Source organism: Heterocephalus glaber, unplaced genomic scaffold (assembly GCF_053883595.1).
Source record: "Heterocephalus glaber isolate CG9 unplaced genomic scaffold, H.glaber_assembly_v1.0 deba00001444, whole genome shotgun sequence".
NCBI lineage: Eukaryota > Metazoa > Chordata > Mammalia > Rodentia > Bathyergidae > Heterocephalus > Heterocephalus glaber.
In genome coordinates, this window is record NW_028258297.1 from 7873478 (window position 1) to 7880845 (window position 7368).

The following is a 7368-nucleotide window of genomic DNA, read 5'->3' on the forward strand; positions in this document are numbered from 1 at the left end:
CAGTGTGTGTCAAGTTAGGGACCATCTTGTCTGGACTTACGGATGTCCCAGTAACTTCTCCTCTTTTCTACTGTGATTTTAATCAGAATTGTTCATTGTCTTCCTCCAACCTCCAGTTTGCTTCAAATAAAATGTAAACCTGTAGGGATTTGTGTCTGTTCAGTAATGAAATCCAAGTACCTAGGCCAGTGTTGGGTGAGATCCTTGTGTCACTCATAAATGGAATGACTGGGTTTCCATGCCATTGTGTGGGATCACTTCCCTCCAACACTGTTATGATAGCAGCGCTTTCCCTGTCTGACTTGAAATGAAAAACAAACTCATGAACTGAGCAAAGAAAGGAAGAGAATGAAACTGACCGTCCCACAGAGGACTTGTGGGGAGGTCAGCTCTCAACCCCAGGGGACCCAATCCTGGACAGCCGAGCAGCACTTATAGACAGGATTCCGGTTCTGATTGAGGCCCTGTGGTCTACCACCTATGTGACCTCAGCTGAATTCCCCTGTGCCTGAGTCCCCATCAGCTCATGTGAGGACCAACGAGTTACACAGAAGTAAAGGAGTCACCACAACGGACAGCATGTGGTTTGTCCTGTTATGAGGATGTCACCAGGGATTTGACCTCTGAGACTTTCCCATTCTCTTCCTAATGTTTTCTGTTTCAGGGAGGATTGAATTCAAGACTTTGTTCCCTGATCTTGTAAGTGATGGCTGGTGTTGGGGCTGCAGCTCAGGGGGAGAGCGCTTGCCTGTACCCTACCATAGAGGAGGCCCTGGTTCTAGTTGCAGCACTGAAGAAAACAAAAATAAAACAAAGGAAAAGAAAGAGTTGACCATATGCTAAATGCTGTCTTAGCTCCTGGGAAGATACATACAAAGAACTAAACAGTATCTGGGCTTTTGCCCCAGTTAATGCCCTGTAAAACAGTCTTTCTAGAAGATTCTAGAATCATCTATAGCAGCTAATCTCACAGATGTTATGGGTATGTGGCCCAGCTTCGGGTCCTTTTAATCCTGTTGGTCTAAAAGGCTTTATTTGGGGTGAAGAGAGGTCAAATAAGGAACTTATTACTAATTGGTGATTTTTATTTTATTTTATTAATTAATTATTTTTGAGACCAAGTTATACTATATTGCTCAAGCTCACAAGTCTCAGCCTGTCTCAGCCTCCCAAGTGGCTGTGGGTAGCCGTGCCTGGCTTACTATCTCTCTGGCAGAGAGAGGCACTTTGCCAATTTTGAGAGTTATGAGAGAATATTTTCTTTCCTTCCCCCTTATGGGTTTAGACAAAATGCTCCCAAAGAACTAAGGTTTGATCTTTGGAGGAGTGCGTGCGTGCACGCGTGCATGCGTGCATGCGTGTGTTGTGGAACAAAGCGTACCTGAAACTCTCACACACGTGGGCTGGAAGCTGAGACCTAACTTGGAGGGTCCCAACCGCTCTGAACCATTCTTAGATCCCCCAAGCCTCCTTTTCTTCTGGACTACTCCACAGGGGCTAAACATACATGCTCCTTAGCAGTGATTCAGTCAATAGACCCATATGGAGCAAATGGTGCGCACCAGTCAGACTTGGAGAAGGGTGCAGAGGGAAGAGGGGCTGGGAGGCGCCCCCGGAATATCCTGTCGCAGAGACACTGTTCCCAGAACAAAGCTACCCACCCCACGCTCAGCTTGGGAGGTGGAGGTCGACATTCAGGGAACAAGGCCAGTCCCTGGTCCTGGCTCCACACAGCAACCGTGGACCCAGCTCCTCGCACACACAGTCACTGAAGACTCCAGGTGAGGTCACATCTGGGACCTATCCCCCACACGTGTTCCAGAGCATCCAGAAACTTCTTCCCAGTGACTTGGGAGAACCCCACATCCTCTGGCCTCCTCCCTGGGCCGCCCCGCTTCTCCCAAGTGTGGGAGACTCTTTATTAAAGAATCTTGAAAACACAAACAGTGGGTCCCTTCAAAGGAAGCCCAGTGATGGGACTTTCTCCGTCTTCTCAGACCTCAACTTTCTGGGTTTGGCTGGGGTTCTCCACAGCCATCAATAGAGCTCAGCCCCAAGGCAGGAAGGGGAACTGAGGACCAAGACCAGTGCTGTCCCCACCAAAGCGCAAATGGCCCCACAGAGCCAGGTGTGAGGGGACCCAGGAGAGAACAGGGAGAGAACTTCCGCTTCCTCACTGTGTGGGGAGAAAGTGAATGTCCATATGACAAGATATTTTTCGTTTGTTTTATTTGAGACAGGGTCTTGCTATGTACTTCAGGCTGGCCTTGAACTCACCACATAGCCCAGAATGGCCTGGAACTCCAATTGATCCTCCTGCCTCAGCCTTCTGAGTGTTGGGATTACAAGTGTGTGACAGGATGCTTGGCTTTAGATGACAAGATTGAAATTCAAGGACACCAAGCAAATTACAAGGCAGAGCCAGGCTTTAAACCACACCTGTTTGCTCCTCTGAGGGGAAGGTGGGGATCAGGTCCCTTAGTCTCACAGGACCGCTTATCTCCACGCTAATCGGTGTCTTTGATGAGGCTGGATTTTGTAAGATGCTGATGCAGTGGGGCCTTGAGTATCCCTGTCCATTCAGGCAAGAGCAAAGAATGGCTTAGGAATGAGGAAGGCTATACAGACAAGCACAGAGAAATGACCTCAGGTCACCGGAGGAGAGAAACCAGTGTAACCCATTCCACCAGCTGAGAACAGGATCTACCTTATTCCCGGAGTCCTGCTTTTCCTCTACTTGATTTGCCCTCTAAATTTTTGAGAGCTTCAGGCTCAGCTGCGTCCAGGGCTTTGACTTACATTGAGCAAACCCTGCCCCCTCTCCTCTACTTTGGGGAATTGCTTATGTTGTGAGGCCTGATTCCCAAGTCTTCTGGTGCCACCTGACAAGGGCAACCAGGGGTCTTTATAGCCTAGCAAGTCGGAGGAGAAAAGAAAAGAGTGTTTCTGAAGGACTCTGGGAAATGTCTCAGGGTTCACTCAGATGAGCTTGGAGAGGTTTTCTCTCTACCCCTGGGGGATGGAGTTCTTTGGTCAGAATCTGATTGTGTGCCCTTCTTAGGTCAGGGAAAGGTTAAACCCACTCAAGTCACGGGAACCAAGAAGAGGGATAGGAGCAGGTTCATCCCTAGCAGGGTTCCTGGGCTGACAAAGTGTTGGCCACCATGCTTTTTGTGGCAACAGGGACTCTTGAGCAATCCACATGTTTCAGTTCCACTGCTTCTGGCTGGAAATAATACCAAACTCAAATAAGCTTACTTGGGAGTGGTGCAGCCTCCAGTAGTGGTGCAACCAGCTGCTCAATGTCATATAGATACCAGGCAGGTGTTTTCCTCCCTCTCCTTGACCTTTCTGAATGTGCATTTCATTTTAAGTAGAATTCCCCTCATGGTCACAAGATGGGTGCAGCAGATCCTGCTATCACACCCAAATAACATCTTCCGTCACTTTCTTAGGAAGCCCTCCAACAAAAGGCTTTTGGGTTTCACTGTGCACGCTTGGGTAACTTCTCCATTCCTAAGCCAGTTATAGCCAAGCGGCCTGTGATGTTATTGTGATTGCTTAGAACAAACACTGCAGGGGGAAAATGAAATGAGGGTCAGCCAGGAAAGACAGAGGAAGAATCTGTGGATGAAGATATTTAAAAGACATACTTTAGGGCTGGGGATTTAGCTCAGCGGTGCTGCTGCCTGCCTCGCGAGAGCAAGGATTCGAGTTCGATCCCCAGTACCAAAAAATAAAAAAATAAAAGACCTACTTTAGGGGCTGGGGATGTAGCTCAGTGATAGACATTTAAAAACTGGGTGAGACTGTAGTGTCTTGACACACAAGGGAGAGCTTTTGCTAAGAGTGAGTCTAGCGGTTCCTTGGGGTGGGTTTAAGGCTGTCGCCAGAAGGGGGCTCATGGGAGGTAGGCCGGAAAAGGCCATTTCCTGGTCTAAAGGCTTTCAAGGTGATGTCAAGAGTACTTGAAAGGTATTTGCTTTATGATATTGCGTTATGCTTGACATTTCCTATGTGAGGTTTTCCCTGTGTTTTATTTTATAATAAAAGGAAAAGAAAAATTGCACATCGGCTCAAGTTGTATTTCCTTGAAAATTCTTCAGTGTCTCTCCCTTGCTCTTGGAGAAAGGCCAAGTTCATCATCCGGGCTCTCGAGGAGGCTCTGCCTGGAGCCAGTCTGCCAGCATTTTGGGGCTCTATACCAAGAAGGAAGAAAGCTGGGTGTGGTGGTACATGCCTGGAATCCGAGCACTGGGGAAGCTGAGGCAGGCTGATTGCCATGAGCTCGAGGCCAGCCTTGGCTGCATAGCGAGACCCTGTCTTAAAAACAAACAAACAAAAACAAAGAAGGAAGAGAATGCAGGAAACAAGGCCAGGGCCCCAGGAAACTGGGCACTGGGATGCCAGAGGGGGAGCCCCATCCCTAGAAGCCAGCCCCAGGCTCAAAGCGGCCTGAGGGTCAGCAGAAGAGAAGGGTGGCCCCGTCACCCTGCTTCCTGTAGTGTCAGGGTGAGAACTGGGGGACCCTGCCGAGGCAAGACCCCACTACCCCATCTGGACCCCCCAGTGCTCTGTTAGCCTGTGTTGGGCTGGCTCCATGGGCTTGGTCCTCTACTTTATATTTTCCCCAATCTATTCTCTGTGTGTGTGTGTGTGTGTGTGTTTCTGTAATCTCAGCACTCTGGGAAGCTGAAGCAGGAAGGTCACAACTTCAAGGCCAGCCTGGGCAATTTAGCAATTCAGTGAGACCCTGTCTCAAAAAATAAAAAAGGCCCAAGGATGTAGTTCAGTATAAAGGTCCTGGGTTTAATCCCTAGTACCACAAAATAAATACATAAAATAGTGACTTTATTTTTTCTCATTTAAAGTAATTCTTGTGTACTTATTTGTATACTCATATATTATACTTCAATAAAAACTTTTTTCTTTTTTAACCTCATTTTAATTGAGTATAATTGACATATAAACCATATATACTTAAGGGGCACAACATCATGTTTTGAAACACACAAATGCTGTGAAATGATTACTACAATCAAACTAATCAACAGACCTAACACCTCACTGCTTGTAGCAATTCTTAATTTCCTCTGCTTAGAAATAGAATAGCAAGGGCCAGGGATTTAGCTCAGTGGTTCCACTGCCTGCCCTGAAAGCCCAAGGACCTGAGTTTGATCCCCAGTACCAAAAAAAAAAAAAGAATAGCACAAAAAAATTCTTTTTGAGACAGGGTCTTGCTATGTAGTTCAGGCTGGCCTTGAACTTGCACGGATCCTCCCGCCTTAGCCTCCCCAATTTTGGGACTACAGGCATGTGCCACCATGCCCAGCTAAAAAATATTCTTAAACAAAAAGAAAAATGTGCTCAGTATTTCAGTCCCAGAAACATATTAAATTAGTTAAGTGAACATCATCCTAGATGGTTTCTTGCGATCTCTTAACCTTAATGCATTTTAAAAACTAAAACCTCAGCAATGCCATATTTACTGTTTTGTTATCTGCTGTTTTGCTTAATGGAGTACAGTGGACACCTTTTGCCCTCAATAAATTCATGTCAACATCACAATCTATTAATGATGTAATTAATAACTCATTTTCCATCCCCCATTACCCTCCCTTAAACCCTTTCCCCTTAGTCCCTTCCTCTTATCTCCTACTTTTGATCATCTTTTTAGGTTCCATATATTATAGGAAACATGTAATTCTTGCTTTTCTGAGTCTGGCTTATTTTGCTTAACATATTGATTTTTAGTTCCATCTATTTCCCTCCAAATCACATAATTTTGTTCTTTTTTAGGCCTGAATAATATTCCATTATGTATCTGTACCACTTTTTAAAAATTCACCCATTGATAAGCACTTAGGCTGGTTCCAAACCTTGACTATTGTGAATTGTGCATCAATAAACATGGGTATGCAAGTAACCCTATAGTATGTCAATTTTAATTTCTTCAGGTATACACCAAGAGTGCTACAGCCTGGAACTCATGGTGATCCTCCAGCCTCAGGATCCTGAATGCTGGAATTACAGGCCTGTGCCACCACAGCTTGTTTTTTGTATTCTTGATGATACCCATTCTGTCTTGCATGAGATGGAATCTAATTGTAGTTTTTGTTTTTTGTACCGGGGATCGAACTCAGGTCTTTGTGCTTGCGCAGCAGGCTGCAAAACCACTGAGCTAAATCCCCGGTCCTCTAATTGTAGCCTTGATTTGCATTTCCCTGATGTTAAAGATGTTGAATATTTTTTTGGTACCAGGGATCAAACTTGGGACCTTGCGCTTGCGAGGCAAGTGGCGGAACCACTGAGCTAAATCCCTGGCCTGATGTTGAATATTTTTTCCTGTTATTGTTGGCATTTGCACTTCTTTTGAGAGGTATCCATCCAATTTATCTGCCCAGCTGTTGATCGGGCTGTTTGATTTGTTGGTGTGAAGTGTTTTGAATTCTAGATATTCTAGCTTTTAACATTGGGGATATTAACCCTCTGCTGGACAAGTACCTACCAAAGATTCCCCCAACCTCTGGGCTGCCATTTGTTTCCCTGGCTGTGCTGAAACTTTTTAACTTGATGTGCTCGGCTTTGTTGATTGCTGCTGTTAACTCTGGTGCTCAGGAGGCCTTCACTGGTGCCTGTGGCTTCAAGTGCTTCCTCTGAGTTTCCTTCAGCAGTTTCCACTCAGACCGTTCCATTTGGAATGGAACTGATTCCGTTTGGAATCGGTTGTGTACAGGTGTAAGATGGGGACCTGCTTCCATTCTCCTCTATTTGATTTTTTAAATTTTTTTTTTTTTTGGTACTGGGGATTGAACTTGGGACCTTGTGCTTTTGAGGCAGGCAGCAGAACCACTGAGCTAAATCCCCGGCCCTCCATTCTCCTCTATTTGGAGATCCAGCTTCCTCAGCACCATTTGCTCAGGAGTGTGTCTCTCCAGCATGTGTTTTTGGCTCCTTCTTCCAGAATCAGATATTCATAACTGTGAGGATTTGTTTTCGTGTCCTCTATTCAGTTCCATTCTTCTGTGTGTCTATTTTTGCACCATGCTGTTTTTCTTACTATGACTTTGTAGTATAATTTGAAATTGGGTATTACAACATCTTCAGCTTTGCTCTTTTTGCTTAGGATTGCCTTGGCTATTCTGGATCTTTTGTGTTTCCATATGAATTTTAGGACTTTTTTTTTTTTCAAGTTTTGTGACGGATGTCATTGAAATTTTTGTATTGGTTTGTGTGTGGGTTTTTTTTTAGGGGTGGGGTACTGGGGATTGAACTCAGGACCTTGTGCTTGTGAGGCAGGCGCAGCACCACTGAGCTAAATCCCTGGCCCCAGTGTTTTGTTTTTTTGAGACAGCATCCTGTCATCTA

General features: G+C 45.5%; 1 non-coding gene across 1 annotated transcript; it reads left to right on the forward strand.

Moving 5' to 3' along the window:
* The first annotated feature begins 200 nt into the window (after positions 1-200).
* On the forward strand, positions 201-303 carry LOC147827454 (small nucleolar RNA U13). The gene has a single exon (XR_015452387.1). It is a non-coding gene; the product is annotated as a small nucleolar RNA U13 (small nucleolar RNA).
* The last annotated feature ends 7065 nt before the right edge of the window (positions 304-7368 follow it).